Source organism: Diceros bicornis, chromosome 34 (genome assembly GCF_020826845.1).
Source record: "Diceros bicornis minor isolate mBicDic1 chromosome 34, mDicBic1.mat.cur, whole genome shotgun sequence".
Taxonomy (NCBI): domain Eukaryota; kingdom Metazoa; phylum Chordata; class Mammalia; order Perissodactyla; family Rhinocerotidae; genus Diceros; species Diceros bicornis.
Window position 1 is genome coordinate 28338106 of NC_080773.1, and position 16735 is coordinate 28354840.

The following is a 16735-nucleotide window of genomic DNA, read 5'->3' on the forward strand; positions in this document are numbered from 1 at the left end:
GAGTAGTGACTGGGAGGGAGCACAAGTGGCTTCTGGGGGTCTGACAATATTCTCTTTTATTTTTTTTATTTATTTTTTTTTAATTTTTTGTTTATTGCAGTAACATTGGTTTATAACATTGTAAAAATTTCAGGTGTACATCATTATACTTCTATTTTTTTATTTCTATTTATTTATTTGTTTTTGAGGAAGACCAGCCCTGAGCTAACATCTGTTGTCAATGTTCCTCTTTTTCTTTTTTCTCCCCAAAGCCCCAGGACATCGTTGTATATCCTAGTTGTAGGTCCTTCTGGTTCCTCTGTGTGGGAGGCCGCCTCAGCATGGCTCACTGAGTGGTGAGTAGATCTGTGCCCAGGATCCAAACCAGCAAACCCTGGGACACCGAAGCAGAATGCGCAAACTTAACTGCTATGCCACCAGGCCAGCCCCTGACAATATTGTCTCTATTGATCTAGGTAGTGAGTACAAAAATGTGTTCACTGTGTGAACTGTCATTGAGCTATGCACTTATGACCTGTGCATGTGTCTTTACATTTTTAAAATACATATCACTAATCACAAGGTGGGATATGGCAAATAGATTAGTGTTGTAATGTCCTTATATCATAAACATGGGATTTAAAGTATTACATACAATGACGCTGTGATTAGCTTTAAATGTATGCTGAAACTTCTAGGTAGAAACTAACAAATAATGATATAGAACTTTCAAAGAAAAGCGTCGATTATAATTTATAAGTGTATTTAAAAACAATAGAAAAGAAGTTAACATAGATAAATAATAAAAAATTCTATTGACCAAAATGTATCAATTATATTAAACTTAAATAGACTAATTACTCCTTTTTAAAATCAAACATTTTTTCTACTTTATTGAATATTTTTTTTCTCAAGAGGTATGGCCAAATAATACAATTAAAGTGGGAAAATGAGAAACATGTTTTATGGATTTTAACAATTAGACAACTAGCATGGTAATATACATATCAGATAACATACACTTTAAGATTTGTCAATATTGTAATTAGTACTCTTTTAAACTTGTTTTAATGTATAACTTTCATATATTGATTGATGGATAACAAGAATAATTGTATTATAGGCATATTTTATATACTTATACACTCACAGATCACATGCAGAAAGAGATATACATGTATTTATACATATGCAATTGTAGGTATGTGTGTCCATCTATTTTTTTCTTGTTGTTTTGTAAATTAATTTGTGGTAAATACAGAAGAGCCTTTGTGAGCCAAAATGGGGGCATCTCATTGTGGTACAAGGTTCAATGTATACATCTTTTACATTACAAAATAATTCTTATTTTTAATCAAATTGTTGAATTCTCAATACTTTGCATCAGTTTAAGAACGTAAATACATAGAAAACTACACAAAAATCTTTCCTAAAATTGAGGAAATATCCACTTTGTACATTGAAAATCGAAGGGACAGAAATGCCACATAAACAGAATGGATTTATGTCTTCCACTTTCAAATGGAGCTCCACACATTGCTCCAAATTTAATGGAAGTCTAAACCATAAACTAATTTCAAAACTTAAGAGACAGGACTGAGAAACTACAAACTTCTTTCTTGCCGTATGCCCATATCATCTTCACAAAGACAAAACTCTGCCTTCGACAGATCCCAATTCCATGCAATTCACATCTTTAAAATTATCACACTCACCTGATGTTGCTTAATAATCAGCTAAAATGTAATTTTTGCTCTCTTTTGACCCACTACAGATCAATCTGGCCATTTTACCTGAAAAGGTTTAAACATGCTCATCTCCCTTCATAAAACTCTATTTCAAGTAAATGACTACCACCTCTCTAAGAATATAATGTACACAACTCATAACAGGCTCCCAAAGGCTTCGCTCACTGATTGAATTTCCCCTCTAGCGCTATTGTCTTCAGATTCAGTGATGACCTGCCACATGCTGTTCCATTTCCATGCACCTTTTCTAACAATGTTACGCCTAGTTCATACCTGGCAATTTACTGTGATGGATTTAAGCTACACACTCAAAGACTTCTCCATAATATCCAGAATGTTTCAGTACCTGCTGCTTATTATGACATGAATTCTCAACTCCTCCACTGCAGGGATTAGACAAACTTCAACCACATAAGTATTTCAGTGATAGTTATATATTATTACATTACAATTACTGTTTTAACGTATTTGTCACTCTGAAGGAGATGTTCTGCATGTTCTGTTTACATTCTCTGAACAGCCACTCATAATTTTACTTAGAACTCTGAGAGCAATGAATGAATTGCTAAATGATCATTGTTCAAATAGAAACAATTCACATATTTCTGATCAAATTAGGGGATTTTGCATTCCTTATAAAGACAAAGCAGAGCCTGGATGCATTGGAGTCACGGCTCATGAACAGAATGGGGCTGACAGTTGGGAAACACATATTGATTATCGCAGTGATGTTCAAGAGAAACCAGTTAGGATTGTTAAAAAGAGCCATACACACGTGAACAATGGAGGAAATGGTGTAAAAACAGACAAAGGTGCTCACCAGGAGAAGGATGGTTTTGGTAGCTCTGAACTAAGGGGAGGATCTGGAGGACATGTTGGTCCTATGAATGTGTTGGACCCTCTGCTTGTGCCTGTACGGGATGAAAACCATGGAGCCAGTGGCCTAGATCATGAAGAACAAATAGAAAACATCAGGGAATTATAGCAATGCTGCATATAATAAGTCTCTGGTTTTGTCATGACGAACAGAAGAACAGTGTCCAAAACTTTTTCTGTTTGTGATATTTTTGTGGCTCCAATTGCTACTCACAAACATAGGATAAATGACATTTACCAGCATGTGCAGGATCCAGCACAGGAAAGTTGAAGGGACAATGCACTTGAGAACTTTCACTTTAAGATCTGCCCACCTGGAGTTCCTGGGGCTGATCATGGTGGCCTGGAAGACACTCAAGAGGCAGGTGGTGCCAATGGACACACCCCTGCCCACTGCACGAACATAGGGGAAAAAATCTGCATCCAAAATCATTGAAGACCTGATACCACCCAAAACGTGACATTGTATCATGGAATCTGCTAGAGAACAGGACCAAGGAGTTGGCTACAGTCAGGTTCTTGACAAGCAAATCTGTGGACCTTAGCCTACACTCAGTGAAATAAAGGAAGAGATAGGGTAAAGAAGAGAGAAATTCCCCAGGATTCCAAATAGAGTCTGTAGTAAGATGATCATTCCTACTGTCAAATTCCTAGTGGTCATCCTGTCAGTTCTCAGTGACTGATATTTGTCTTCTGAGCTAGAGACTCTTGTATGGGAATAGGTGTGGCAAGATCTATTATTTCAGAAATCTACCACTCTCCACTTAACAACAGTTTCTACTTTGAAATAACTAAAGTTTTTCTGTCTTTAGAGACTTCCAAGAGTTGAAATTATAATAGTTAAAAAACGCTAGCAATGTACGAATCACTGCTGTGAAAGCCACACATGTGGTAACTTCTTTATCCCTCACAAATTCGTGGGGCAGGCACTGTTACAGTCCGTACAAAGATGAGGACAAGACAAGAACAGAGAGGTCAAGTGTTTCCTCTAAATTCACTCTGTGGTTAGGGGCAGTGTGGGGATCTGAGCCTGGCTTGGCTCGTGACACGATAGTGCATTTAATCCATAATATACTAAAATACCAGTTAGTTGTGCTCTTCAAATAAACTGGATATAAATTTAGTTTTGTTTTGCATCTTGTCATTTCAATGTATATAGGTGGTATTTTATTTTAAAATTTTGGTTATGACGAGTTTCTACTTATTTATGAAGATTTATTCTATAGGTGTCTATAAACTTTGAATGAAGCTTTAGAGACTTTAATATAATTTAGATGCCCTAGTTGCAGTGAAAAACTGTAGGTCATGCCCCAGCACAAGTTGGCTTTAATGAATGCGAGAATATCTCAACATTAGGATGGCAAGAAAAAGACTCATTTGCTTTTATCGCAGGAACAATAGCACAATGGTCTGAGTCACAGGAACTAGGAGACAGAAACCCTGATGCCCGATAAACAGTGTCTGAGAGAAACATATTATGACTATTTTCAGATCAAGTACTTGTCTATTGATTAATGCCCGAGTTAAATAAAATGATCAGCAGTAAGGCAAGCTTTAAGAAAGATAATGAATACAAAACACATGTGAAACATGCAATGTAAAGGAAAAAACTTGTGTATTGTATTAATGACATACATTTTTTGGATTAGTATTACAATATTTAAAAGCAGCAGAAATATCGCAAGATACATTTGACTCAAAAAATAGTCTGAAACTTATCAAGTTATATTTTTCTTCAACGCTGCTTCCCTGACTTTAAGTGGGAAAAGTGTCTCCATAACCAATAGAGATACAATTATTAAATCTATCAAGCACTTCATGCACCCAGAGTTAGAGAAAACTTTTCTACTCCAGCAACTGCTGTTAGACTCACTGTTTCTGCACAGCATCAGATGATTCCTGTAGGCTCATCCTACTCTTTATTTCAATCATGGAGGTATTATGGGTGCACTTCTAGGAACCTGAAATTTATGTCTGTGATTCCTGTAAAGTAGGCTGAACAGCAGAATGACTCCAGAACTACAGTCCTAAAGCACATTAACAATCAGATTTCATTATTACTTGAATTAGCCACAACACTCACTGTCAGTGAGGATTACATGACATCACATTAGGAACCACCAGGGATTGGTGGAAGGTCTAGGACCCCATTTCTCTTTACTATCTCAGCTGGTGCCTCAGGATTTATTCCACCTTCCTACGTGATTTTGTTACTGGACAAGGTTCACATGCAGAAGATTCCCTGTGTCCAATATGCTCACTTACACGGACTCCTGATACACGTCCTTCCCTTACAGATTCTGCCTCTCAGATGCACATGGAGAAAACTCACTGACCCTTTCCTGCTGCCTGGATGGTGGGCTCAGGGTGAAGGTCAAAGCAGTCAGTATGTTTGTGACAGAGGTAGCTAGACAACGAGATATGAGTTTGTGATTCTGTGACCTCACCTCCCCTCAGAACTGCAATTATCATTTCACCTGTAGCAGCATCGGCAGTAACAGGCTTGGGAGGTGAGAGTTATTTTTGAAAACTTTGTTCCCAGTTGCTAATTGCCAAGAACAGCTACCGGTTTCTAGCTAGCAGGTCTTAAGAGACCATTGGAGTGTTTGTGAGAGACTTACTTTTCCATGATCCCTGGTGGCAAATACTGGCTCATATGGAGGAGAGAAGGAAATACTTAGGTCTGACATATGAGGGACTGTCACCTAGTGTGTGTGTCTCGCTAGATATTCTACGTCACCCAGAAATTCTACCCAAAAGTGACTTCTTTCCTCATTTTAGAAAACTGAGCTGCACCATCAAGTAAATTACGATCAAGAAAATGGAATAAGCCTAAATATCTCAGAAGGATTTAATAAGAGAGAGAAGTGAAAAGAAGAACATGATGCCAATACTTTACATCAGATATCATTGCCTTCATTTGCACAACTAAATATCAATTAATATGTAAATTTTTGGACACTATAGTTGATCATATTGAGTCTCACTAGTGTTGGGAAGCAGAAGCACACTAATATCAATAGGAAAAAAGAGAGAAAATTCTAGAATAGACCTTCACAATGAAAGCACTAGGATCAGAGGGTTTAACATGGAGATTCCACCATTCTGGTAATTGTCAGATAAGCCAATGCTACCTGCTTAATTCAAGACCATCAAATGGTCAGCCAAGTCCTCTACATCTAGTTTATCAAAAAATTTTTCAGTAAGGAACTAAGGTTGCTCCTTTAATTAAAAAATATTTTTGACAGGTCTGAAAAAAATAAATATAAATTATATGTTGAATTTAGTTCTTTAGGTTTTCCTACACTCAAATCAACGCTTTGATGCAGGTTCACTATGCTATGGCTGCCGATTGCCATGTCAATTGTTAGAGCCATAATTGTGGACAACATCCTACGCACATGCACATACTCATTTACACACAGATGCAAACAGTCATGTGCATGCACACTCATACACTCACGCAGATAGTCACACACATTCACATTCTTATACACAGACACAGTCACTGACGTGCTCACAAAATTTCTATTGCACACTCACAAACATTAATGTACACATTGAACACATGAAAATTTACATACATATGTAAATATTCATAAATACACACACTCACCCAAACTCACAATTACACTCTTTCATAAAATCATAGTCACCATACATGTGTCCATCTCAATTACATGATTTTACACAGAAGCATAGTTGTATCTACAGACTTCTGCATACCTAAAGATAGGGGCCTTTCTATCCTTTAAAGTCCTTCTAAACCTGCAACAATCACAAGGGAAATATTTATTACAATGCACAGCACGTCAAATGTGCTGTGAGCATTGTCACCCTATGTCGAGACACATCTGGGAAACTTTGACTGTTTGGAGAGTGGCTGTGTATGAGTATGCTATAGAGTGGAGTGAGAATAGGCCAGAGGACAAAGGAGAAATAAAAATAATTTGGGGGTTCAGAGAGCCTGGGGGCTTGGAGTTATAGAGAGTGCAGGGGAAGAGAGCAAACAGAAAGAGAAAAGGCAAAGTATTTTTTATATTACAGTGCAATGCTGGAGATCAAAGTGCAAGTGGACAAACTGTGCAAGGAAGTGAAGGTGGGGGGATATTGGGATCTGAGGATGTAAAAGGGTGATAGGATCAAGGGAACTAAAGTGCTACTATGGAGGGGACGTTAATGGCAAAAGAGAGGAAAGGCCAGAGGTGGGTGCATTTAAACAACATGGTGTGGGGAGAAGGTGAATTCAGACGGGGAAGGCAGATCTTGGTAGATGATAGTCTAATTTGGGCAGAGTGTCGGAAAAGGAGCTGGCACTAGGGAAAACCATGGGTGCAGGGGTAAAGGCCAAAGGGGCAGAGGACAATGAGACAGCTGGAAAGGACAGTGAGCACATGTGAGCTAAAGAGCCCAGTGGAAAGAGTCAGGAATTATAGGGTTAGATGTAATGGATGCAGAGTGTGTATTGGGTTCCTGGGGGCCTATGAGTTCACGGTGCCTATGAGTGGTGATGCCTATGAGTTCATTGCTGGGATGAATGAGAGCGCAGGGGCATAGAAGTCACAGGGCATGGGATGCGATATTCGAATTTGGTGTGGATAGAAAGCAAGAGGAAGGAGGGCATGGATGACAGACTTTGCAGAGGTGATGAAGGCTGAGGAGGGTTAGACTGAGGTCCTTAGAATACTGGTCACAGAGGGTTGGAGGTGAAAAAGGTCACAAGATGGAGGTGGAGAGTCCATCACTGAAGTCAGAAGTGTTGGATGGAGGTCACAGAGCGGGGGGAGTTTTATTGGATGTCTGAAGCTCACAGGTGGACACATGAAGAGGTACAAGGGGGCGTAGAGGCCGAGTGAGATGAGTCTAGAGGTGATGGAGGTGGCAGAGGGGAGAATGGAGGCCACTAATTGATTCCCTCATTTATCTATTCTCTCACTTATGATCAAAAGAGAACACTCATATATGGTTTCTTTTTTTATTGAAATGTTTGACATATAACATTGTGTAAATTCAAGGCATGCATCATGTTCATTTGAATACATTTATATTCTGTAATATGATTACCATTGTAGTCATAGCACCTCTATAACATCACCTAATATTCATTTCTTATTGTGTTTGGAATAACTGAGATCTAGATTCATAAGAAGTTTGATTACTACAATAAAACATTATTGTCTATATTCAATACACTGTGCAAGTGATCTCCAGGACCTGTTTGTCTACTACCTGCAAATCTGTACCCTTAAATAATATCTTTCCTATTTCCCCAAACATCTGGCACAGGAACCACCATTTGACTCTGTGATTTGATGAGTTTGGCTCCTTTAGATTCCACATAGAAGGGAGTTCATACAGTGTTATTCTTTCTCTCTCTGACTTATCTCATGTAGCATAATGTCTTCAAGGTCCATCCGTGTTGTTGCAAATGGCAGGATATCTTTCTTTCTCATGACTGAACAATAATCCATTGTACCTATATATCACATCTTCTTTATCTGTTCATCTATTGACAGACACTTAGGTTGTTTCCATATCTTGGCTATTGGAAGTAATGCTGCAATGATTAGGGGATTGCATGTATCTCTTCAAAAACTGTTTTCATTTCCTCTGGTTTCTTATTTCAGCTCAGGATCAAAAATGTTGCTCAGATAAGATGTTCCTAAATACTACTTAATTTGAATCTACTGTAGAGAAGAGCACCTAAAATTTGGGATGAACAGCACTCAACAGTATGTTCTTTTTCCTTCTGCAGTACTGCGTACAAGATCAAATAGCAGGTCTAACAGGAGAGGCTGTTTACTAGTATCCAGTGTTGAGTGTTGAAAAAAGGGGCCAAATCTTCCCTTCAAAAGGCCTGCTTACAGATTCAAACACTTTAGTGCCACAAGAATTTTTATGTCCCAAGACTGACATAAATATCTTTCTTTATTGTGGTATTTCTAAAATATAACACTTTATTCTAACCTTTATGTGCTCTTACAAGCTCATCTTTTAAGCTTTACCATAAAGATAGCTAAAAATTTGAAGATCATGTTCCTCTTTGTTTCTATTATATAAGAAACCATCACAAGGCGTAAACTGGAAATAGATTTTCAGATATATTCATAGTTCAAAAATAATATTTTTATTGCAACAAATTTACTGGTCTCATAGAATACTACAGGCAAATCTCCAATCTTGTGTGTAATGTAACCTAGATGGTTACGATTGGTACATTGTAAAGGAATTATGCAGTTCAAATTAAGGCTACTAATCAGCTGAGATTAAAATAGGCAGATTGTCCTTGATTATCTGGTGGACCCAACATATTATAAGAGCCCTTCATGCAGAAAGAAAAAGCAGAGAAATGTGATACAAGAGGAGATCCAAGATTTGAAACATGAGAGGGATTTAACATGCTATTCCTGGGCATGAAGATGGGATATAGATTGGTGCAGGAGGAATCTGTAAGAAGGAAATGAATTCTGCCAAGAATTCTAGATTCTGGAAGTGGATTCTTCCTCAGAATTTTGAGAAGAGAGTCTAGGATGGCTGATTAAGTCTTGTGACATCTTAATATGGACTGAGAATACTCAGCCAAGTCCACCAGATTTCCAAAAAAGAAGTAGAAGAAGATAAAATGGGTGTTGTGTTAGTCTGCTAAAATTGTGGTAATTTGTTATGTTGGTAAAATTAAAATAATATAGATGGGAACAAATTTAACAGTAAAATATTTCAACAACAATACATAGTCAAAGTCTTCATCAATTACCCATAACCAATATTATTTTGATCTGCAGAGGTAACAATTTTCATCACTGAGCTGTATCTTACTTGTTACACGGTTTGAGAATATATCTGAAATTGTACCTGAATTTACACACAAACATATAGACACAAAACTAACATGTTCTGTTCTTGGCTCACCATATCAAAGATAGAAAAGAAAAGATTTTCATGGCATCTCAGGAGCAACAGAGGACACAGCATATGACCTGGGACTCAGTATTTGCCTGAGAAGGACAATTTCCCTTTTCTTCTCTAGGTCTCTTTCTCATTATCTTGAAAAACCACATTTTGTGAATGCTTTCTTTATGGCACCAAAATACCCCTTTTTTACAGGTTGAATTATATTCCCTCAAAATTAATATGTTGAAGTCTTAACCCCTACTGCCTCAGAATGTGTCCTTATTTGGAAGTAGGGTCATTGCAGATATAATTAGTTAAGATGAGGTCCTACTGGAGTAGGGCGCACTCCTAATCCAAATTACAAGTGTGCTTATAAAAAGTGGATGTTGGGAGACAGACAGTGGACACGGGGAGAATGCCATGTGAGGATTGGAGCTATGTTGCCTCAAGCACAGCAACTGGAAGCTGGGTGAGTGGCCTGGAACAGATACTGCATTGGGGATTTCAGAGGAACATGGCCCTGTTGACACCTTGACTTGGATTTCTAGTCCCTAGAAGAGTGAGACGATATATTTCTGTTGTTTAAGCCTCTCAGTTCAAGGTCCTTGTTATGGCAGCCCTAGTAAATGAGTACACCTTCCCTTGCCACCTCCATATCTATAGGCAGAAGGACCCTGAAATGCAGAAAAGACTGCCCTTCCCTTTCCTTCACCACAGGAGGGATTCAAAAACAGATTTGACCTGAAGGTCATAAAGTGAATTATTCCCCCCCCCTGTCTTCAGGGATATTCTGCTCCTAGAAACTTCCCAAATCCTGCTACAGCATTGGGGATGAGACTGAACCGAAAGCCCCCACATACAGAGTAGACCTCTGTTACCTCTCCATGGGCCAGAGCTTGGGCTCCACTCTCATAAATGCATCTTGAGGGCTTAACATGTGACATAACTGAAGTAGGAGAGATAGGATAGCACAGGTGTAGGTGTTTCTTGAAACTCTCCAAGTGATCCTAAATAGGAAACCAACATTGAGGATAATTTAGCCAAACATTACTTCTCAAATTGAGATGAGCATACAGATCATCTGGGGATCCTGTTGAGACAGATTCTTTGGAATATGGAGATCAACAACGTTAGCGTTCAGCATGTTTGTGGTGGGGCCATGAATTTTCAGTTTTCGCATGGTCCATTTAGTAGGATGGTTACTCTCCCCAGACCCATCTTTCAGTAGCACTAACAAAGAGAAAGAAACAGTACAATTGAAGCTTGACACACAACCATCACATCTCAACACTGTGGTTCCTGGCATTTAGCTATATGGTCAGGAAGGGAAGGGAAATTGGATGTGTGATCTATGTGGGGAGGGAGGGGGCTGCTACTAGTGAGTCTGAAGACCCCACGATGCGATGCAGGATTTGTAGTTAAAGATTACATGTTGGGAGAAGGGCATCTGCAGGCACCATCTGTGCAGGAACTAGTGTGGGAGGGGCCAGGTAGAGCAGGCAGGGTAGGGCGGGGCTGACTCTGTTCACATGTCTTCATTTGGGTGCTGGAGAAGGTGCCTCTGGGCATTCTCAGCAGCATTTATCCTCTTAAGCATGCCCAGCAGGAATGAGAGGCAGGGATGGAGCTGTGGATTCTCCACCTGGGCAACTAATTTTGAAATAATGAAGATCTGCTAGGGCCTCTCGACCCCAAAGAGATAGAGAACCACGCACTGAATGCAGATTCTGGATGCAGCTCAAATTTGTGTGATTGAAAAGGAACAGCAGGCCCAAAATAGAGCCATTTGTGCTAAGCCCATGCCAATTCAAAATCTAATACCGAACCTTACTGCAGTTTCAACCTTTCTCAGGAATGGAATCTTATCCACTCAGTCTGGAATTTTCTGGTCAGCATCAATGAGGTAATCTGCCACATTGACCCTTTCCATCCCCCAAAGGAAAATGAGTTAATATTCTCTTTCTTTAAACCTTCGCCTTCTGCCTATAGAAGCCTTCCATTTTGTACAGCCCCTCAAAGCTCCTTTCTATTAGCTAGATGAGCTCCTGCTCAATTCATGCATCATTTCATAAAGCCAAGGAGATCTTCAAAGTTTAATCAGAGAAATTTTTGTTATTTACCGTATTTTGTGGCAAAGATGAGGTGCGGAAGGAAATTCTGATGGCATTCAGGAAGAACCAGTAACAGAGGCATGGTACCCACAAACTCTTTCTGAGATCTCTGTTTCTCACCATTTCTGAGGGCCCTGTGTATGTTCCTGTCAGTTCTGAGCTCTGCTTTTTTTGCATCGAGCTTCCTTTCTAATTGACTTTCCAGTCTGCAATTCCCTTTTGTTTGGAAACCCAGTCCAGTCTTTAGTCCTCATTTGTGGAGTCTGCTAGCTTCTGTCATTTTCGCTAGTCCCCAGTTCATGGTTGGGAATTGTGAGTGACATACTCAGGTACTTTTCTTGGCCAATTTGCAGTAACATCTTTTCTTTAATGATGGTGTGTTTAGGTTCACATGTTTGTTTGTCTTGATTTGTGAAAATAAGGCTAATGGAAATGTTTGGGGATTTCAGAATCCAGAAAGCCACAAAAATTGGTGGGTACTATTCAAGTACTTAAACATTGTTAGTGTGCTCACCACCTAAATCAAAGACTCCCACATTAGGATAAGTTGACCATAGAATGAGTTCGATTGACACTAGGTTACCTGCCAAACTCAAGGAAATTTCGGTGCCATGAGGTACATTGTAAAACACCACACAATCTCCAACCCTGCACCATATCCTTTCTAGGTATTAATCTGGCTCCCAGAGACTCAAAGTTTGCTTAAAAGAGATGGATTCCGTAATTTCTAAAAGTCAAGTAGGCCCCCTTCTGGCACAACTGCTTATTTCATGTCTAAGAATTATAGTCCCAAAAGCTGTAGATGTCCAGCAAAAAAGAAAAAATCATATTAAAAACAACCTAGAATTACAATGGCCATTACAGGGAATGTTCCAATTAGACAAGATCATTTATTTAAGAAGTGCACTTGAAAACAAGGGCTCCTAAATTAAACAAACATAATTGGATAACTATTTTAATTGGTATACAAAAGCTTCTGAATGGCTGCAAGATTCCAAAATAGCTTCATTAAAAGACTTGTAGCAAAATGAACAAATGTAATGAGAAATTAGAGACATAAAGCACCTAAAACAAAAGATGACGGGATTGATGTGACTCCCACTGCTCTCCTCTACCCTTCTTCACCTGAGGGCTCATGTTTACTGATTCTCTGTCTGAATTGCCTTTCCACTCTGAAGAGACTCTTAAGCAGCTACCTTTTAAAGTAAAATTACCTGAGGTTGCAGAGAAACCTTTTCAGATATCTTTTCCCCCTTGGTCAAAGACCAAACTAAAAGCCACAGATAAAGAATTTCCTAAAGCCAGGGAGGATCCCCAAAAGATTTTTTAAGAATTTAGAGTCATTCCTAGAGCCTATGAGCCCGGGACACCAGCTCTTTATGAGCTTGTGCACATGTTGGTAGGACCTGGTGAAGCCCAAAAGTGGAAGCAAGAAGCAGAATGGCAAGAACACGAGGCTGCTATTCGAGATCCTTGACTTTCACTCTGTTCCCCTGTGGGAGCAGAAGGGGCTCGAAAATTGGCAACTCAACTTTTGCAAGCCGTTCCAAGAGTTTTCCTTTCCTGCAATGTTCTGTCTAACATACAAACATGCGAACAAAAAAGAAGATGCATCTGTGGCAGACTTGAAAGCCCATCTGGAAGCCCTCTTCCTATGCCATTCCAGTTCCCTACAATAAATAAGGGCACCCAACCTGCTCTAGCTGCTTGTTTCTAAGTGGATTATTTCTTGAGAATAATAAATTGATAAAAAGGCAGAAAATAGGATGAGAAGCCACCAGACTGACTGAAATTGTGACTATATCTGAGCCCTTGAGAGGACCCTGGAGCAAGACCGCAAAAAAATTCTGTCAAGCAGTTGTCCTTACAGCTACAACTCCTCCAAGGCCAGAGACCTGAAACAATACGTGGACCTCTTCCATTGCAGCCTCCTAGGAGTCCAATATCAAAACACTGGCCTAGAAGTCAATGTTTCAGTGGTAGTCAACTGGGACACTGGAAAAAAGCTTGCCCTCAAAGATCCTATGCAAATTCTTTAATATCAAATTGAATGTCCCCATGCCAAGGCCCCCATATGGGTCTTTCTCAAAACTGACAGGACTCTGAGGGGTTCTCTGGTAAACTGCTTCCAAGAATTCCTTTTAAGAGCCAAGGGGAAACTAAAACTAAAATCAATGGGAAACCTTGCCAAATGCTAGTTGATACCAGAGCTACGCTTTCTCCATTAAATCCCCTTTCATAAGACGAAAAATCGCTCACAGTGAAGAAAAGGTTTGTATTGTAGAGACGTGATAAAGTTCAAAGATAGTTTCTATCTCAACCAGCACAAAAGACTCTGCAAAGATTCCTTTCTTGCTAAGTGATACAGTCAATCTATTAGGGAGAGCTCTCCTTTCCAAATTAAAATGGCTAATATGCCTTGCTTCCAATGGAGAACTCACCTTAGAGTTTCCTGACAACCCAAACCTGATCTTTTATGCTCTTTATAATCTGTCCTTGACGTAGAAGAGGAGGAGTTTCAACTAAAGTTCTCTAATGTAATTGAGGTGCCTGAAAATCTGTGGGAAAACTTTAAAATTGACATTGGGAGATTAAGAAGTGCAGTCTATAAAGATCCAGTTATATGACTAAACCTCATTTAAATGGCCTCACTATTCATTAAAGCTTGAGGCCATACAAGGCCTCACACCCATAGTAGAAGTCCTACTCCCTAGGGGGTGATCATTCCCTTTACCAGCCCCTGTAAAAGACTGATTTTGCCAGTTCAGAATCCTAATGGGAGGGGACAGCTATTTGTCCAGGACTTGAGAGCTGTTAACAACATAGTTAATCCTTGCTTCCCAGTTGATCCAAACCTGAACACTCTGTTATCACAAGTTCCACCAAACTCAAAATGGATCACTGTTGTAGACCTTTGTTCAGCTTTTTTCAGTGTCCCTGTAGACCCCAACAGCCAATATCTATTTACCTTCATTTGGAACAATCAACATATACCTGGACAGTCAAGTACAAAGGGTTCACTGAGTTTCCTTCTTATTTCTCCAAATTGTGTATTCCATGTTTAAAGCATCCTCCTGATCCCCAGGATATTGACCCTTTAATAATATGTAGAGAACTTCTTGCTGTGCTCAGCAACCAAAGAGGTGTCCATAAAGGATTCCATTTATTTGCTGCCACAGTTAGCTGAAAAAGGACATAAAGTCTCTGAAGAGAAATTACAATTATCTCTAGACCCTGTTCATTACCTAGGTCATAATCTAAGTGCTGAAGGAATCCAGCTTTCTCCAAAAAAATTAAGCAAATCCAAGAATTTCTTAGGCTTACAACTAAGTGACAGCTTAGCAGATTTCTAGGCTTGGCTGGTTATGGTAGACTCTGGGTTCCTAATTTTCCTCTATTGGTTTCCTCACTTTAGGAACTTATCAAATTTCAGTCCCTGAATCCCTTCCTTGGAAAAATAAATATGAGCAGGATTTTATAAGACTAAAACAAGTGCTGCAAAGAACCACCTGCTTTAGGGCTACGTAACTATTCAAATATCTTACTTCATTTGTGCAGGAAAGAGATAACCAGGCCCTGAGAATGTTCACAAAAGAATATGACAATAAACACAAGCCTGTTGTTTATTATAGCAGTTGCTCCTGCCTATCAATGCTGTCTTAAGGCTATAGCTTCAGACGCAAAATTAGTAGAAATCTCAGCATATTTAACCCTACGAAATGATTTTATTTGCAAACTCTACGTGCTATCCAAAGTTTTCTTAACTGCGAAGTGACTCAACATTTCTGTTCTAGCTAGCCAACCTTCTATGGGATCCTTCTGCTTTCATCATATAATCTACATCTTAAACATTGCAAAGTCCTTAATCCTCCTCCATTACTACCTCTGCCTATTGAAGGCAAGCCCCATGGCTTAGGTAACAACATCCCATTTTGTGACACTGTGTTCTGATTTAGGAGACACCCCTTTACTAATCCTGATCTAATCTGCATTGTTGATTGGTCATACTGTAGAAACGAAAAAGGGAATTTCCAAGCTGGTTATGTTATTACTACTATGAACTACTTGAAAGGGGAAACCTTCCACAAGCCAAATCAGCTGAACAAGCTGAGCTCCATGCTCCATGCTCTTACAGAACATGCCAGTTATTAGAAGGACAATCTGTTAATACTTATACTGAGAGCTGGTATACCTTTGGGGTTGCCCGTGATTCAGGATGTTATGGAAACAAAGGGGTTTTCTTATGTCCTCTGGGACCCCAATCAAAAATGGACAACAAGGAAATGTTCTTCTTACTGTTATCCTCTTACCTTCTGAAATTGCTATCATCAAAATTGAGGCTCACACTAACAGGACTGAATCTGATCATCAGGAAAGTCCCTTGGCAGAATTTGAGCAAAGGCACTGGCAACAGAATCTTTAAAGATTGTGACACATGTGGATGAAGTCCATTCTGCTTCTGTGAAAATTAACTCCTGGTTGACAGACTGGCACCATCCTCATGCCCTTGCAACATGGCATTAGTTTGCTCCTGAATCAGAGAAATTAAGATGGACAAAAAATGGTTGTAAATTAAATGAACAATCAGGGCTTTGGGAAACCCAAAGTGCCACTTGGTTCTACCCCGCTTCCTGGCATACACATTTGTTAGATTTTAAATTCCCTCACCCAGCATGGTGCATTTAAGATGACTCAAATTAGTCATAGACATTGGTAGGAGACCCATATAAAATTGTAACAGCAGTTTACACCTAATATCTGAGCTGTCACCTCCATATTCCTGTAATAACTATTTTTTTCCTGAAAGGCTTCAGTCTCCTCCCTCTGGAAACTTTGAGCACATGCAGCTAGATTTCAGTCTACTGCCACCTGGTATGGCTTACCAATATGTTCTTGTTATTGTAAGCATGTTTTCAGGAGGAATTTAACACTTCCTTTGCCACAAAGTTGATGCCTGCATAGTAGCAAAGAAGTCATTGGAAAACATGTTTCCCACTTGGAGTATACCTTCGACATTCTCTAGTGATTGAGGTCCTCACATCACTGGACAAATCATATGATCCCTAACAAAAACCTTGCAAACTTCTTAGAATTACTAATGCCACTATCACTGTCAATCATCAGTCAGGT

General features: G+C 39.3%; 1 pseudogene; it reads right to left on the reverse strand.

Moving 5' to 3' along the window:
* Positions 1–2322: 2322 nt before the first annotated feature.
* LOC131397302 (vomeronasal type-1 receptor 4-like) lies at positions 2323–3264 on the reverse strand (annotated as a pseudogene).
* Positions 3265–16735: the final 13471 nt, after the last annotated feature.